We start from the raw sequence: 16,934 nt of genomic DNA on the forward strand, positions 1-16,934 counted from the left end.
GGGGAACATTGCAGTCATAGCAATCGAACAGCATTTGGAACACATGTAAAAGAGAGTAGACATGAAGTGAGTAATATAAATGAACAAATGGAGGTGCTACATAAAGCTCCAAAAAGTCTCTATCTCAACGTGCTCGAAGAGATTGAAATATACGCACATCAAAGAAAAACCCCAGGCCTACTACTTAATGAGCAAAGTGATTTTATGCACAGGAATTATTATGAGATTTTTAAAGACCTGTTTTATGCTTCCTCTTGAATGCAACAGCACGCCCCAGTAAGAAACAGCTACAGCGGAACGGCCCTCAGCGTACTGGCGGCGAGGTGATTTGGGCGCGGCGCAAGACGACTCGGCGTGGCGTTGTATACGTTCTGATGTAGGGAAATCCACTCCACCACCAATCAAAAATAAAGAAGAGCAAACGCACATTTTCGGAAGAATATCTACATTTTAATTATATTTTATTTTCTTTATAAAGAAATTTTAAATTAATGTAAAAATTTTTCGTTTCATTGTCCACTCAAAATGATTATTCATATGTTATTACCTTAAAAATTGTTTTATTAAAAGAATATTCGCCATTAATATATACGGCGAAATAATAACAGATGCACAATTGTTATAGGTAGAGGGCACTTTTTACTGTTACCAATCAGGTTACTCTTAAATACTGCGATATAATGTTTTAACAGATTGAAATTTACTTTACTTATGACAGTGAACTGTATGTTCTGCACGGACAAGTTACTTTGTAACTACAACATATGGTATGTTGGCATTTAATACGTTCCAAAATTTCTTTTTGTAAACTAAGATATTTTTATCACTAACTGTATCTCTCTTATTAATTACATTTTTAACATTGTCTAACAGATCTGAAGATGGGCAGCTAGCCCGAAACCGGTAATTGAAAATAAAGAATAGCGATCGGAGACTGAAACGCCATATTTTATTTTGCTTTCAAAGAAATTGAGGAACTGAGACCCTATGGTAACGATGTGAAAATTTCCAAACTGGAGTGTGTTGGCCATGTTCAGAAAAGGATGGGATCAAGACTTCGACGGCTCAAGGCTAGCATGAAAGGCAAGAAATTGAGCGATGGAAAAACTTTAGATGGGAAAAATAGACTGACAGATGCTACAACAGATCATATTCAGAAGTACTATGGTCTAGCAACAGGACAGAATACAGCAGATGCAGAATTACTGAGACGAGCAGTCTGGGCTCTGTTTTTTCATACAGCTTCAATGAGAATCCCCAACATTGGCTATGTCCAAAAGGAGACGATGGTTGGTGCAAGTACAACAGAGGCAAGGTAACTAAGAAACAATACAATCACCCTCATCACCTTCCACCTGCCATATTGGATGAAATAAAACCAATATTCCGAGACCTCGCAGATATTAGTCTACTAAAGAAATGTCTTCATGGCCGGACTCAAAATCCAAATGAGTGTGTGAACCATGTGATATGGAATAGACTACCTAAAACTGTGTTTGTGGGTATAAACACACTTCACTTTGGCGTTTATGATGCTGTTTCATCATTCAATCAGGGCAATATAACAACGTGCAAAGTTCTGCAGAAGTTGAGGCTCTGTTTAGGACTACGAACTGACACAGCTATGCTTTGTTTGGACAAGGAACGGCTCAGGTCTTCAGATAATGCCATAAAAGTATATTCAAAGATGGCTAGACAGCATAGCAGAGCCATCAAGAGGAAGCTGTTGGACGATTCTGATGATACAAGCTATGGAGCAGGCTTGTACTGAAGTAAAAACTTTGAAGCTAATTTCCCGTAACTTTAGTTTTTTTGTGTATAAGGTACATTTTCTCAGGATCTATTTGTAGTAGAAAAATGAAATTTTCTGTAGTTGTTCCTTAAGACCTTCTAATACATCTGAATTAAAAGATATGTGGAATTATTTTGTATTAATGGATGTAAATTTTAAAATACTTGTTAAAATGTATAACTTTTTTTAACATTTACAAAAAATAAAATATCTAAAAAACTATACATAATTTTTTCAAAATTAATAATTCAGCATAAAAGCAGAACATATCTCTGCGTTCTGTGAAAAAATCAAGAGTATCGTCCAAATAACAAATGAGAAAATGTTCCTAACTTTTAGCTCAATTTAACATTGTAAGCATAGGGCGTTCCGTATACCCTTAAGGAAAACCAAAATCAGGATGGCCGGACACGGGTTTGAACCGTCGTCTTCCCGAATAGTTGTTCCACGAATTTTTTTTTCACTCCAGAAGTAGATGCAGTACGTTCTCATTAGTGTTGTGTTCTACATTGTTGCCCATACTGTTCTCGTTTCACTATAGTACGAGGCTCCATCCCAGACACATACTTTTAGTCAAGCTGTTCCAAAATTTGAATTTATGTCGGAAGTTAAAGTACTTCACCTTCCATAAACCCGTTTCTTTGCTAGTGGCAATCGATAGGGTGAAAAAGAACGTCACCGGCAAACTTTCAGAGATGGCAATATGTATCACAACAAGAAAAAATGTGTAATAAACGTGGACTCTAAAGAGCTATTAGCACTTTCTCACCTTATCTTTTTGCGAGAGATGCCTCTTCCAATGCAAGCTCTTTGCTTTCCATATTTTGAGATGCTATTCTATGGAACAAAAGAAGAAAAATAATGTCCAGTAAATATGAGTTCCAAAGTTCATACCTTACAGCCATGAGCACTAGTTCATCCTCGATGCTATAAAACACATCTCTTACATCGAAGAACTTCTTGTGGCTGTTGAGGAATGCATTTGAGTGCCGATGTTTACCAGATATTTTTTCCTGTTTTCGTCCGTATTTCCATCGCTGAAAGTTTGTCGGTATGGTTCTCGTTCACCCTGCATACAGACCACAGTCAGTATCCCACGTGATTTTGATACATGGAAAACCGGTCGTGATAAAGTTCGACGTACTTTAATAATGCCCCTACCAACAAAATGAAGACGTATCTTCACGAAAGCATCTCAGACATTTACCAAGTTCCTACCGTGTCTCCCTTTCCATCACACCGTCTGCTTGCCGGCTGGGATTGGTAGCGGCAACGTCAGCTGCTCGGGCGTAAATTAATGAAACCTCTTGGTATCAAGCCGTGTATCTCGAGCGGGAAAATAAGGCTGCCGCCTACACAAAACTGACTTCCTGCTGAACACCCCGTTCTAAGCCGGCCATCTCTGTAACCTTCGTTGTACGTTACAAGTGCCTATTATCCTTTATACGAAAGTGCATGTTAACTACCTGAGTTCATTCTTCGATTTAAATGTCGAGAACATTAAAGAAATTGCAACAGTAAGGTGCAGGAATACTACATAATTTATTTCCAACTGAACCAAAATAGTTTGCATATGTTTCTTAGTTGGGTGCTATAATATATTTAAGTTATGAATTTTTTTAAGACTCCCAGCGCTTACTAGACAAAGTACACTTAGAGATACAGTTATGACAAACACGAGTTTTTACTGTGTCACATATAAGCACATTATTTATTTGCCGGGAATGTTAATGGCTAGACTTCTTGCCTACACATGACATTATTTCCGCGGGTTGCAGGTCTAATGTCTCTGGTATGACTAGTTCAGCTGACTGTGATGGCTGTGCGTGGACAGTAAGGCGATGTTGTTTTTCTGACGATTATGACACCGGAGAAAGGAGAGAATGATGCCCAGAGCCGTCACCTAGCTCTTGTTGAATATCTACCAGCTAGTCACCAAACGTGTTGCCATTCGACGAAAAGATGGTACTCAAGAGTGTCTCAGGTCCTCATTCCATGAGACACTGGTGAGAGGTTTCGAATTTAATGCAGGGCACTGGTGCAATTCCTGAAAATCAGTAATTTTGCAAAAACTGACATAACGTCTTTGGAGAAAATACGCAACCACTGATTGTACAACAGTTTCTTTTATTGTCCACCTTGTCCATCTTGCCTGCCTTAAAAAATGACCAGTTTCAGTTAAACATGAACCCGTCTCAGATTTGTAGGTAAAAGTAAAGCAACTAATCAAGATTTTTGCTCTTACAAGAGAAAAACATCGTTGTCCCATTTCTCCAAACAAATAAACATTAAACTTTGTAATTCTGTATAATTTCTTGTTATGATATTATTCTGATGGTAAATATGACTTTTTCCATAAGATGGTTATTGTTTTGATGTTTTAAGCCCTTTTTGCACGATGGACAACAGTGCTGAAGAAAGATTATAGTCTACTCAAGCGCTCCAACCCTACTATAAACTCGTAAAAGATCTTGTCGCAGCGTGTTTAAATGAGAAACGTAAACATAGCGTGCCGCTACTAACATAACAGTGCCAAAGTCGTCATATCACTTCAGCGTATCATTAATAATTAATGAAATTTACAAACATTTAAAAGCTTCCGTGAAAATATTTACGAAAAGTGCACTATACTCATGTGCTCAGGAAGTTCCGTGCGATAACGAAACGAAAGTAAAGGGAAACAAAACTCCTCATACGGTAAGTGCACCAGAAAGCAATATGGCAGACTAAGTGCTCAGCAGAGACGAAACCACAGCAGACAGCTACTAGCTCACGCATGCGCAGCCAGGCCACCAGTACCGAATTTAGGACAGGCCCTATTCCTTTATCCCTAGAATTTTTGCGCGTTGCAACTAACGCGATCATAATAGTGAGCCCGTTCACACGATGGACGACCGCCATTCACGCACTGGTTCGTCAATCGATTACAAAATCAGTCATCGTGTAAAATGGGCATTATGTACCTTGCATATATGCGGACGGAAGAAATAAATGAAAATTAATACCAAGAACGGGATTCGAACCTGGGTCTTCTGCTCACTGGGAAAATGCTACTAAAGACGACGCCACACTGGTACAGAAGCTTGGCAACAACGGCTTACCTCCTGAATGTAAATCCCCATTCACGCATCAGCTCAGTTTCGTTTTACGTATGTGTTTCACTAAATTTTTGGAATATGCGCATTATATGGAGGTTTCTGAATGCTCATTTCATCTCAGAGTAACCTTGCACCCTGTGTCCCTACTTACGTACTGAGTGTATTTCAGTCTCTGTCTCCCCCTACAGTTTTTACCCTCTGTAGTTCCCCCTAAGATCATGGAAGTTATTCCCCATTGTCTTAACACATGCCCATTCTTCTTGTAAGTGTTTTCCATATGTTCCTTGCTTTGCTAATTCTGTGCAGAACCCCCACATTCCTTATTTATCAGTCGACCTAATTTTCAAAGTTTTTCTCTAGCACTAAATCACCTTTACCAACTCTTATTTTCCAGATTTTCCACACTCCATGAATCACTACCACACAATGCTGCGTATGTTTGTTTTTAGGATATTTATCTTGACCAGGAGTGCCTTCTTTCCCCGAGCTCATCCACTTTATATATCCTCCTTGCTTCGTACAGTAGGTGTTACTGCGCTTCTAAAGCACCGGACTGCATTTATTTCGTTTACTTCGCGGTCCGTAAGTTTGATGTTAAGTTTATCGCTAATCTCATTTCTACAAATCCTCATTACTTTCGTCGCATTTTTCTCTCAATACATATTCTATACTTATTAGACTGTTCATTCTGTTCAACAGGTTCTGCAGTTTTTACTCACTATCACCAAGGATACCACTTTCACTAGCGAATCACCCAAAATTTTAATGCCCCTATTGAACATTTCTTTTTTTTTCTATCTTGCTTCTTCGACGTACAGACAGAACAGTAGGGGCGAAAGCCCACAGCCTTATCTTATCCCCATTTTATTCCGAGCACCACTCTTATTGGTCCCTTTTGTTTCTTGTATACATTGTATATTATCCATCTTTCCCTACAGCTTACACCCGTTTTTCTCCTAATTTCGAACCTCTTGCACCATTTTACTTTGTCGAACGATTTCTCCAGATAGCCAGATATTAGCAATGCGTCTTAATTTTTCTTAAGCCTGGTTTCCATTAGCATTCGCTGCGTTAGTACTGCCTTTTTAGCCCATTACTTTCCCAAAAGCCAAATTTATCGTCATCTAACATATACTTAATTTTTACATTTTTCTATATACTATTATAGTCAGCAACTTTGATGCATGAGCTGTTAAGCTGACTGCGCGGTTCTCTCGCATTCAGCTGCAATTACCCGGGATTGTGTGGATCATATTTTTCCGAAAGTCCGATGGTATGTCTCCAGACTTGTTGATACCATACACAAGTGAATAACCAAACAATTACATAAATTCATCCATTTACAAACAAGAGCCACAAAAACAGTTTCTGTTTGCTGACTTGCGGTATCATTCAGGAAAACAATTTTGTTTTTGGCTTATAGATTAAGCCCACCAGCCAAAAACTACAAATGTCTGTCTTGATAATGCGAAATACGTTCTTCAGCTTTTATAACAGCCAAACCTCGTTTCAGTTGGATTGCACAACTATTTGGATGTGGAAGACACCAAAGTCGAACCTTTTCAGCCTTGAAAATTCATGCAGGTTGTCCAGAGCGTGTGGATTCCGTAGCTGCCGTCAGTATGACTTCTACAGGACCTTTGCTTCATTCCCTACGCAATTAGCGTCCGTAAAGGGGCCATGCACGTTGCCTACAAGCCAGGGGCTACAACGTCATTGAAGATCTTGAAATCACACCATCACGACTGCAGATGGCGGGAAATTTAAAGTTGTGAGATACTCATGACTTACGGCAGTCTGTTAATTTGCTTCAGTGAAATCTAAAGCTTTTTCTTTTTCATCTGGTAACGATCTAAGGAATTTCTAGACCACTGCGGAATGGACGCACTGTCTGTCTCCTTTCTTACAAAGCACAATAATGAAGCATTGTTTCAATTTTGTGAAATTCTCTTCCTCTGCAGTTATTCTGTTACAATGTTGCAAGTTACTTTGTAATTGACTTTCTCAACCAATAACCGTTTCTATCGCAAAACCATCGCCTCCAGATCCCTCTACTTGCTTAATACTTTTAATACCTTTACAAATGTAACTTGGTTTTATTTGTTGACTTTCACTACTCGCTACCTCAGTTTCTGATCTACCACTTAAATTGTACAAAATTTTAATAAATCTTTCAATGTTGTCCAGTTTCGTTTATGTTACCAGTTACTGTATCGTGTGCCATATGAAATAGCCCTTTGACTTCGTATGTGCTCTTAGTCCCTTCACATATTTCCCTTACCAAATAATCTTGGTAACTTCTTACATCCCCTTGGAGACATTTCTGAATATTTTTCTTTAAACGTAATATCGGAATTTAAGCTCTGTTCCTGCGCTTGATAAAACAATGAAAAATTAAAAGAATCCACCATCTTGCAAGAACCCAATTTTATTTTATTCCTGTATACATCTTTCGCAATACACGCGGCATGTGCAGCGACTTTTTCTTTTATTGTTTCTGAAAGATGTATATGTTGTGGCGTAACAAGCTAGTCACGCCACACTGAGGAGGAAGCCGAAAGGCACGCGTACACACACGCCGACTGGCGTCAAGTCTGGAACAGGATAAGTTATGACTGCTATAAAGAAAATACGTAGCTTTGGAATATACTTAACTATTAATGCTTCCTTTGGTACATCTCTCTTGACTATACAAATGAGACTCGTAAGATACATGCACTGATACAATTGGCGCCTTGCTAAGTCGTAGCCATTAACTTAGCTGAAGGCTATCCTAACTGTCTCTCGGCAAATGAGAGCAAAGGCTTCGTCAGTATAGTCGCTAGCAACGTCGTCGTACAACTGGGGCGAGTTCTCGTACGTCTCTCGAGACCTGCCGTGTGGTGGCGCTCGGTCTGCGATCACACAGTGGCGACACGCGGGTCCGACATGTACTAAAGGACCGCGGCCGATTTAAGCTACCACCTAGCAAGTGTGGTGTCTGGCAGTGACACCACAGTATACACAAAATTTCATGTGGATTAGGAATATGCATATGCTGACATCAGAATTTTGTCTTGAAATTTGGTACTTGGCTGGAGTAGCAACCATAAAATGAAATATCCTTGCAGAAATACTAAACAGCCAATCAGTTTCAAAATGGGAGGTTTATTAAAACCCGTTTACCATGCTTTCAACGTTTATAAAAAGTTACATCAGAATGAAATATTGGCAACTGGACTACATGTTGTGCAGAGGTACGTTGAAATATAGCCTAAAGGAGTCAGTCAAGTATAAAATTTAACCCCGATAATAAATTAACACTTCCACAACATGGTTGTTGTCATTTGGTATTTCGTCATCAGTATATAGATAGTGCATTATCTATACATCGGTGAAGAAATACTAAATGACAACAACCACGTTGAGTGTGTTCTAATTCAGTTGGAAGTGACATTTTATGTTTCATTGATGCCTTTCGGCTATATTTTAACGTAGCCCTGCCACAAAATGTAATCCAGTTGTCAATATTTCCTTCTGAAGAAGATGTTTTTATAAACGTTGAAACCATGGTAAAGGGATTTTAAAAAACCTTTCAGTTTGCATCCGAATGACTGTTTATTGTTTCTACAGAAAGAGTTCTGTCTGTTGTTTTTGTTAAATATGTGAGCTGAACGTTTCCTCTTGTAGAATTCTCCATGCACTGTGGCTGTCAAACTAAATCAGAAACGCGCCTATATTAATAACATAACACGTCATTTGCAATACAAAGGTTTTGAGTCCACGTCTGTATTGAATATTTTGCCTAGAATATAACCATGTATTTAGATAAAAAAAGAAGCTGGTGTAAGCCTCCTGTGCTACTTGCCGTTGCTGCAGTTTATCTGTTCAGAGCAGTACTATGTGTCTGATCGGTATTTGGCTGCTAGATGAGTCTTTTCTTTTTTTCTTCTTCTTCTTTTCCTTTTACATTTAAAACAGCCTGAGGGCGTCAGCAAAATTTTGTTACTTTTCGCATTGGAAAACCATCTGGTATACCGTCTTGTCGATTTGTAATACCGTTTATGTGCTTTTTCTCGTAATTACCGAATTCTCTCTAGTGATCCATTGTAGAATCTGGAGGCGGCCGGTCAAATACTTACCAAAGAATCGTCAAGCAGCCGTCTGTGTTTTGAGGAGTTATTTTATTTGGGCAATCAGTTTCGGCATCTCAATAATGTCTTCTTCAGGTCCCTATGCACTGCATGTAAAGACCAATCAGATGTATCGATATTATTTTGTTAACGATTTGTTTCGCTCGAAGTTGAGAAAGAAAGAGTAAGCATGGGTTGACCGAAAGCTCAGCATCATCAGACATGTTGAAGTCATGGTATTGTTTGGAGACAGCACAGTAGTTTTTGAAAGAACACTATTCAGACTTGAAGAAAAATTCGAATAGTACCAAATGAAAATCAATACAAAGAAAACTAAGAAGATATAATAATGAAAGAACAGAAGATCAGACTGAACAGGTTCCATAGAACAGATATTTGGAGAGCATGCTGACTGGACGAGTGAAAAAGGTATAAGATGAAGAGTTACAATGGTAAAAGTAAGCTTCCTAGAAAGGAAACATTATGCAACAAAACTGGTGTGGAGGTAAGGGAAATATTGTTTAAATGCTTCCTGTAGAGTCTTCTTCTGTGCAGCTGTGAAAACTGAACTCTGAAGAAGAGAGGACGTGACAAAATTGAAGCATTTGAGGTGTTAATTAGAAGGAGAACGAAGGAAACAAAAGTGGTGGATACATTGAGGAAAAGAGAAGTAACGAAAAGGGTGAAGGAACACTGAAATTTCTTAAAGACAGTTAAGAAAAGAAGGTTAAGAAAAGAAGGCATATAATCGGAAGAAAAGAGATTCTAACAACAGCTACCGAAAGTACTGTGGAAGGACAGAAGGGGAAGAATAAAAATGCTGGATGAAGTGAAAAGAAGAAGATACTAGGTTACGAAGCAATTGGTCTGTAACAGGGTAAGATGGAAACAGTAATGGTGTCAGGAACCTGCCAACAGGCGGAACACCTTATGATGATGATGATGATGATGGTCATAGGTAAAAAGATATTAATGTAGGCATCGCCTTAACATCCCTGTGTTGCAGGTGACATCCCGATCTATATAGATTTGTGACTGATTTTGTTAACAGTCACAGTGAACAGATAATATACTCTACACAACAAAACAATCTGACGTTAGCATACACATACTCCTAATCCATACAAAATTTTGTTTACAGAAGTGTCAAAGAAACTGGTACATCTGCTAATATCGTGTAGGGCCCCCTCGAGCACGTAAAAGTGCCGCAACACGACGTGGCATGCATTCGACTAATGTCTGAAGTAGTGCTGGAGGGAACTGACACCATTAACCCTGCACGGCTATCCATAAATCCGTAAGTGTACGAGGGGGAAGAGATCTCTTTTGAACAGCACGTTGCAAGGCATCCAAGACATGTTCAGTAATGCTCATGTCTTTGGAGTATGGTGGCCAGCGGAAGTGTTTAAACTCAGAAGAGTGTTCCTGTAGCCACCCTATAGCAATTCGGGACGTGTGGAGTGTAGCATTGTCCTGTTGGAATTGCCCAAGTCCGTCGGAATGCGTAATGGACATGAATTGATGCAGGTGATCAGACAGGATGCTTACGTACTTGTCAGTGTCGTATCTAGACGTATTACGAGTCCCATATCACTCCAACTGTACACGCCCCACACCTTTTTTTTTTTTTTTTTTTTTAGTGTCTCCACCACTTTAAACAGTTCCCTGCTGACATGCAGGGTCCACGGATTCATGAGGTTGTCTCCATACCCGTACACGTCCATCTGCTCGATACAATCTGAAACGAGACTCGTCCGACCAGGCAATATGTTCCAGTCATCAACAGTCCAATGTCGGTGTTGACAGCACAGGCGAGGCGTAAAGCTTTGTGTCCTGCAGCCATCAAGGGTACACGAACGTGCGTTCGGTTCCGAAAGTCCATATCGGTGACGTTTCGTTGAATGGTTCGCACGCTGAACTTATTGATGGCCCAACACCGAAATCTGCAGCAATTTGCGGAAGGGTTGCACTTCTGTCACGTTGAACGGTTCTCTACAGTCGTCGTTGGTCCCGTTCTTGCAGGACCCTTTTCCGGGCGCAGCGGCGTCAGAGATTTGATATTTTACCGGATTCCTGATATTCACAGTACACTCGTGAAATGGTCGTGCGGGAAAATCCCCACTTCATCGGTACCGCGGAGATGTTGTGCCCCGCCGCACGTCTGCCGACTACTACACCACGTTCGAACTCACTTAAAACCTGATAACCTGACACTGTAGCAGCAGTAACCGATCTAATAACTGCGCCAGACACTTGTTGTCTATATAGGCGGTGCCGACAGCAGCGCCATATTCTGCCCCTTTACGTATCTCTGTATTTGAATAGGCATGCCTGTACTAGTTTCTTTGGCTGTTCAGTGTATGTACATCCGTAAGAAGCGAAAAAGAAAAACCCACTGCAGATGCAACAACTGTGGTGATACATGTTTAATAATAAAACAAAATTGTGTCCTTTCAAAAAGGTAGATCCTTTAATTCCTAGTTTGTTGTGTTAATTCAGCATTGTTATAGTACATTTAAAATTCTCATCTCTTGTTAAAACTTGCGTTGTTCTATCTCTATTTCTTTATTCATACTACCGTGCGTCACTTCTCTTACTTCTTGCGCAAGTACTTGCACCATAGGGACTGGTGTGCTCTTTTCTAGGTGGTGACCAATATTTTATCTGGTGAGCTTATTGATTTCTTCCATCCTAAAAGCAGGCCTGACACAACGCGGCAGACCTTACACAGGTTTTACGTCACGCTGCACTGCTGACGCCATGTGTGCGCGCGTTCACAATCCTGTACCTTGCGTGGAGTGGCTGACGTCACACAAAAGGCTGCCCAGAGGGACTTCCGGTGACTTTTGTCCCCGCCGTCGGCGGGAAACGTCCGCAGCAGTCTACCGTAGGTGGATGGACTCCAGGACAACAGTGGGTTCCCTTTGCAAGCGCCGCTGGAGTGATATGGCGGCTGACGTGCTAACGAGCCGCGGGAGGCGAGATGTGCTGACTAGGGCTGCCAAATGGGAGGCCAGGGTCCCAGCGGCCGACGGCGCGTGCGCAGTGGGCACTGCCTGCTAGGCAGGACACAAGCGCCGGTGAAGACGGGGCCAGAGAGGAGGCTCTGACAGGGCCACCACTGCTATGACGCTTAATTTCGTTTGAGGTTTTTTGCAATATTCCGAATGAAGGGGATGTTTCTCACGTGCCGTTAAGCTATGAAATAAGCAGAATTTTAATACAGGTTGATTGATTTGGGGGAGGGACCAAACAGCGAGGTCATCGGTCCCTGATTTTAACGGAAATTGACGATACTTGCATGTCTCTGTTTAAGATAGTTGTTTCGCTGGTTAGTATGAGATCGATGAACACTAATCGTGTGTGATTTTATTTTTTTCGTGTACCTTACATGAACGAGAAATAACTGGAGAAATTAATTATTTTCGCCAAATCACTGGTGCTAGACATCATAACAGAAATCGCATCTCGCTTTTATATATGAGGACAAGCTGCAGAATACAACCACTGTCAAGATACGGACAAAACGGGACATGTTGACGCATGTCTGGAAATGCGTACCGATGGATGCACACCGCTTCACGGTGGAGATAGAGATCTTTCACAGTGTCAGTTCCAATGACTGAAAGCATGCATAAGAACACATGAGGCAAGGGAGATTGTTCTACCCGTAGTACAGTTTTAGTTGCACAATCAAAGAGGGTGGTGATTTTATACATGACAAGAGTCAATGTGGAAAGCAGTTACAACGTGTGGAGGCCATATTACACGTAGGCTTGCCTCTGTGGCGACCCTGTAGCATAGACATTTTGCACTCCTTCTTGTGTACAGAGCTACAACGCTAGTAAAGATAGAACATTCCCACTTGCCTGTTTCGTTCCCACGTGTGCCCTCACTCACTGAAAAGTACACTGTCAAGGATTTTTAATTCCCATCTTCAAGTGTACCTCCGATAAAATGTATTTCCAGCCATATGTCCATATATCCCGTTTTGCTCTTTATCCTCTCAGGGAACCCTTTGCTGCAGTTTGTCTCCGTTTCCAAAAATCGTCCTGTATACAGGGTGAATCACCTACCATTTGAACCGAAAAGATTGCGGAAATGGAAAAGGCCATTGACGTATGGTTTTCACAGTATGGGTTGGTTGTCAGGGGCTTGTACCGTTAGCCAATCAACAGATTGTAATAATACCTAGAAAGTGTATTTTTCACTAACAATTTTTCATAGATCAATGCCTATTGACATTAACAAACTAAAAGTAGGATAAATTAGAATATCAGTGGTGTTCGTTGCAGGATTCTAGTGCGAGTAGACAACGTAAAAGAAGGAAACAAGTGACGACAGAAGAGCGGGCGATTAATACTCTTGTTGCTATTGTAGCTGATCCAGGCTATGGCTATCGCACAATTGCACAAGGAAGTGGTATTAGTCAGTCAAGTGTCCTACACATTCTCCATTGACCTAGGTTCCATTCTTATCACACCCCTGTCCATGAAGACCTGCATGGAAGCGATTGTGAAAATCGTGTTAACTTGCATACAAGGGTATTAAGACATTGTACTCCAGATGTATCATGTATCTTGTGCAGTGATGAAGCTACATTTACCAATCCAACCGAAGGGTGCGCTATTGGTCTGTTGAAAATCCCCATTGACTTCCTTGCGCGGAACGTCAGCGTCCATGGAGTGTAAGCATGTGGTATGGGATAGTGAACCATCAACTCACAGGCCAGTTTTTCATATGCGAAACACCGAACACACACAAGTACCGAAGCCTCCTAACAGATCAGCTTCCACGGATTCTAGAGAAGGTTCCTCTAAAGATTTGGATGAACTTATGGAACCAATACGATGGCTGTCCAGGCCTAGTGCAAGCAGTACTACAGCATGAAACTTCCTGGCAGATTAAAACTGTGTGCCGGACCAAGACCCGAACTCGGGACCTTTGCCTTTCGCGGTCAAGTGCTCTACCAGCTGAGCTACCCAAGCACGGCTCACGACCTGTCCTGACAGCTTCAATTCTGCCAGTACCTCGTCTCCTGTGAGGACGAGTCGTGAGCCGTGCTTGGGTAGCTCAGTTGGGCGCCGGCACGGTAGCTCAGCGTGTTCGGTCAGAGAGCTGGTTGGCCTCTGTAATAAAAAAACTGAGTGGAAGGATCAACAAAAAGGAAAAAAAACGGATGTGATGTGAAGTCCGCAACGAGCAAACACAACGATCACCAACGAACAAATTAAAAAAAAGTTGGTAGAGCACTTGCCCGCGAAAGGCAAAGGTTCCGTGTTTGTGTCTCGGCCCGGCACACAGTTTTAATCTGCCAGGAAGTTTCATGTCAGAACACACTCCGCTGCAGAGTGAAAAATCTCGTTCTGGAGTACTACCGCATGTCTTCATGAATTGCTTTCAAATCATCGGATTGGGAGGTGAGGACTTGTACCTTCGCCAGCCCATTCCCTGGATTTGATGCCTGTAGACTTTTTTTTTCTGTGGGGAAAGCTGAAAGACGATGTCTTCAAGGCCATACCAGCTACACCCGATGATATGCAACGACGTATTACTGCGGCCTGCTCCGGCATTTTCGCTGGACACCAGTGGCTCCATATCAGACTGGAAGTGTGTATTGCCGCTGTTGGTAGTCATTTTGAACCAACCTGTGATGGTCAGTTGTCTCGTTACTGGTCTGGATCCACATGGACTTGTGTTGTTCTTTAGTGTGTGCTTCCACAGGTACTGTCCATGTGTTCGTGTGGGAACTTTCCAAAATACGATATCTCGTAAACGAGTCGCCCTAGAATCCTGCAACAAACACCAGTGATATCCCAACTTACCCTATTTTTAGTCTGTTACTGTCAGTAATCATGATTCCATGCATAAATGTGTATGTTTGTACAAAAATACACTTTGTAAGTATTGTTACAATATCCTGACTGACTGAAAATACGATTGTCATTCTGTGAAAATCGCATATTTACAGAACTTTTCATTTCGACGATGCAAGTTTTAGGTGATTCACCCTGAATAATTGTTAATATTTATGTTCCTGAACCTCGAACACTCTGTTGGGCCCTCTGTAAAAGTCAAATATTTGCTATTGGGGGACAATAGCTATTCCTATACTTCGAGGAAAAACAATAAAAGTTTCCTGTTACATAGAAATTGCGCACGTGTCTTGAACTGAATCGTTTTGTAAATAGTAGTGGCATTGAAGGAGCATATTTATAGCGCAGCACACTGCACAGTTTTTTAGCACATAATCAGCTATCGGTAAGACAAAACACCGGCAGTTAAAATGCCGGGCCTCGATCTTATGCCTAAATTGCAACAAGAATATTACTGAGTCGATCCGCCTGTTGTCCAAAGATACTGAGGCAGCGTCTCTTTTTTTCTTTGTTGTCGCCGGCCGCGGTGGTCTCGCGGTTCTAGGCGCGCAGTCCGGAGCCGTGCGACTGCTACGGTCGCAGGTTCGAATCCTGCCTCGGGCATGGATGTGTGTGATGTCCTTAGGTTAGTTAGGTTTAAGTAGTTCTAAGTTCTAGGGGACTGATAACCACAGCAGTTGAGTCCCATAGTGCTCAGAGCCATTTCTTTGTTGTCTCGCTAGATGTCAGGGGAGTCGAGCTGTGAGGCTATAAACGCCGTACGCGGACCGGCTCCATGGTCTTGTCACCTGCAGCGAATGAAAGTGTCTGTGAGTTTTGTGAGACTGCGTGGGAGCTTGGTTGGCACTGTGTCACCTTGAACGCGGAAGCTCGATGGCATCAGTTATAACAAGTGTTCGCCGCGTCACCTGAAAGTAGATTAGTGTCTCAAGTAATGTCTCGAGTAGCATTGGTGTGAAAGTATTACGCTTGATGGGCCATGTTGTTTCCCGTCCACACTACGAGTTGTTGAACGACTGCTGAATGTGCAATCTGAGTTATCTTAACGGTAAACAGAAGCATCACGTACAGAATGTGTCGTTTGCTTATTTGACTGGATTGCGTCGTATTGCTTGTGGTTCTTCATAGTATGAAAAGAAGAAGAATGCAAACCAACAATGGTTAGCTTAACAATGCAAACATTAACCAGCTGCTGGTATTATTGTGCGCCACTGATTGACTTGGTTGAGTACTTCAATGGTGTTTGGCAGCACTTGTGTTCAAGTTTTGTGGTACACTGAGTTGACAGAAAGTTCATCGATCAGTCCAGTAATTAATTTTGGCTTAGTGCCGCTAAGTATTTTGATTACTCATTTTGGTGGTTATTGGTGCAGTGTATTTAAAGTTATATACTAGGGTGAATGAAATGAAAACCTTAAATATATTTTTAAATATTATTTAGTGTGCGGAAGTGGTACAAAGCTGTATCACTTTTCAACATAATCTCCCCCATGCTCAATGCAAGTCCTCCAGCGCTTACAAAGTGCATAAATTCCTTCAGAAAGAAGTTCTTTTGATAGTCCGCGCAACCAGTCATGCACCGCGTGGCGTACCTCTTCATCAGAACGGAACTTCTTTCCTCCCATTGCGTCTTTGAGTGGTCCAAACATATGGAAATCACTTGGGGCAAGGTCTGGTGAGTACGTTGGATGAGGAAGACACTCAAAATGCAGGTCTGTGATTGTTGCAACTGTTGTACGGACAGTGTGGAGCCTTGCATTGTCATGTTGCAAAAGGACACCTGCTGACAGCAATCCAAGTCGCTTTGATTTGATTTCAGGGCGCAGATGATTTTTTTAGGAGATCTGTGTATGATGCACTGGTGACAGTGGTCCCTCTAGGCATGTAATGCTCCAAAATGACGCCTTTATCGTCCCAAAAGAGAGTCAGCATAACTTTCTTTGCTATGGTTCTGTTCGAAATTTCTTTGGTTTTGGTGATGAGGAATGGCGCCATTCCTTGCTCCCTCTCTTGTTTCCGGTTGGTGGAAGTGAACGCAGGTTTCGTCCCCAGTAAC

Source organism: Schistocerca nitens, chromosome 7, assembly GCF_023898315.1.
Source record: "Schistocerca nitens isolate TAMUIC-IGC-003100 chromosome 7, iqSchNite1.1, whole genome shotgun sequence".
Lineage (NCBI taxonomy): Eukaryota > Metazoa > Arthropoda > Insecta > Orthoptera > Acrididae > Schistocerca > Schistocerca nitens.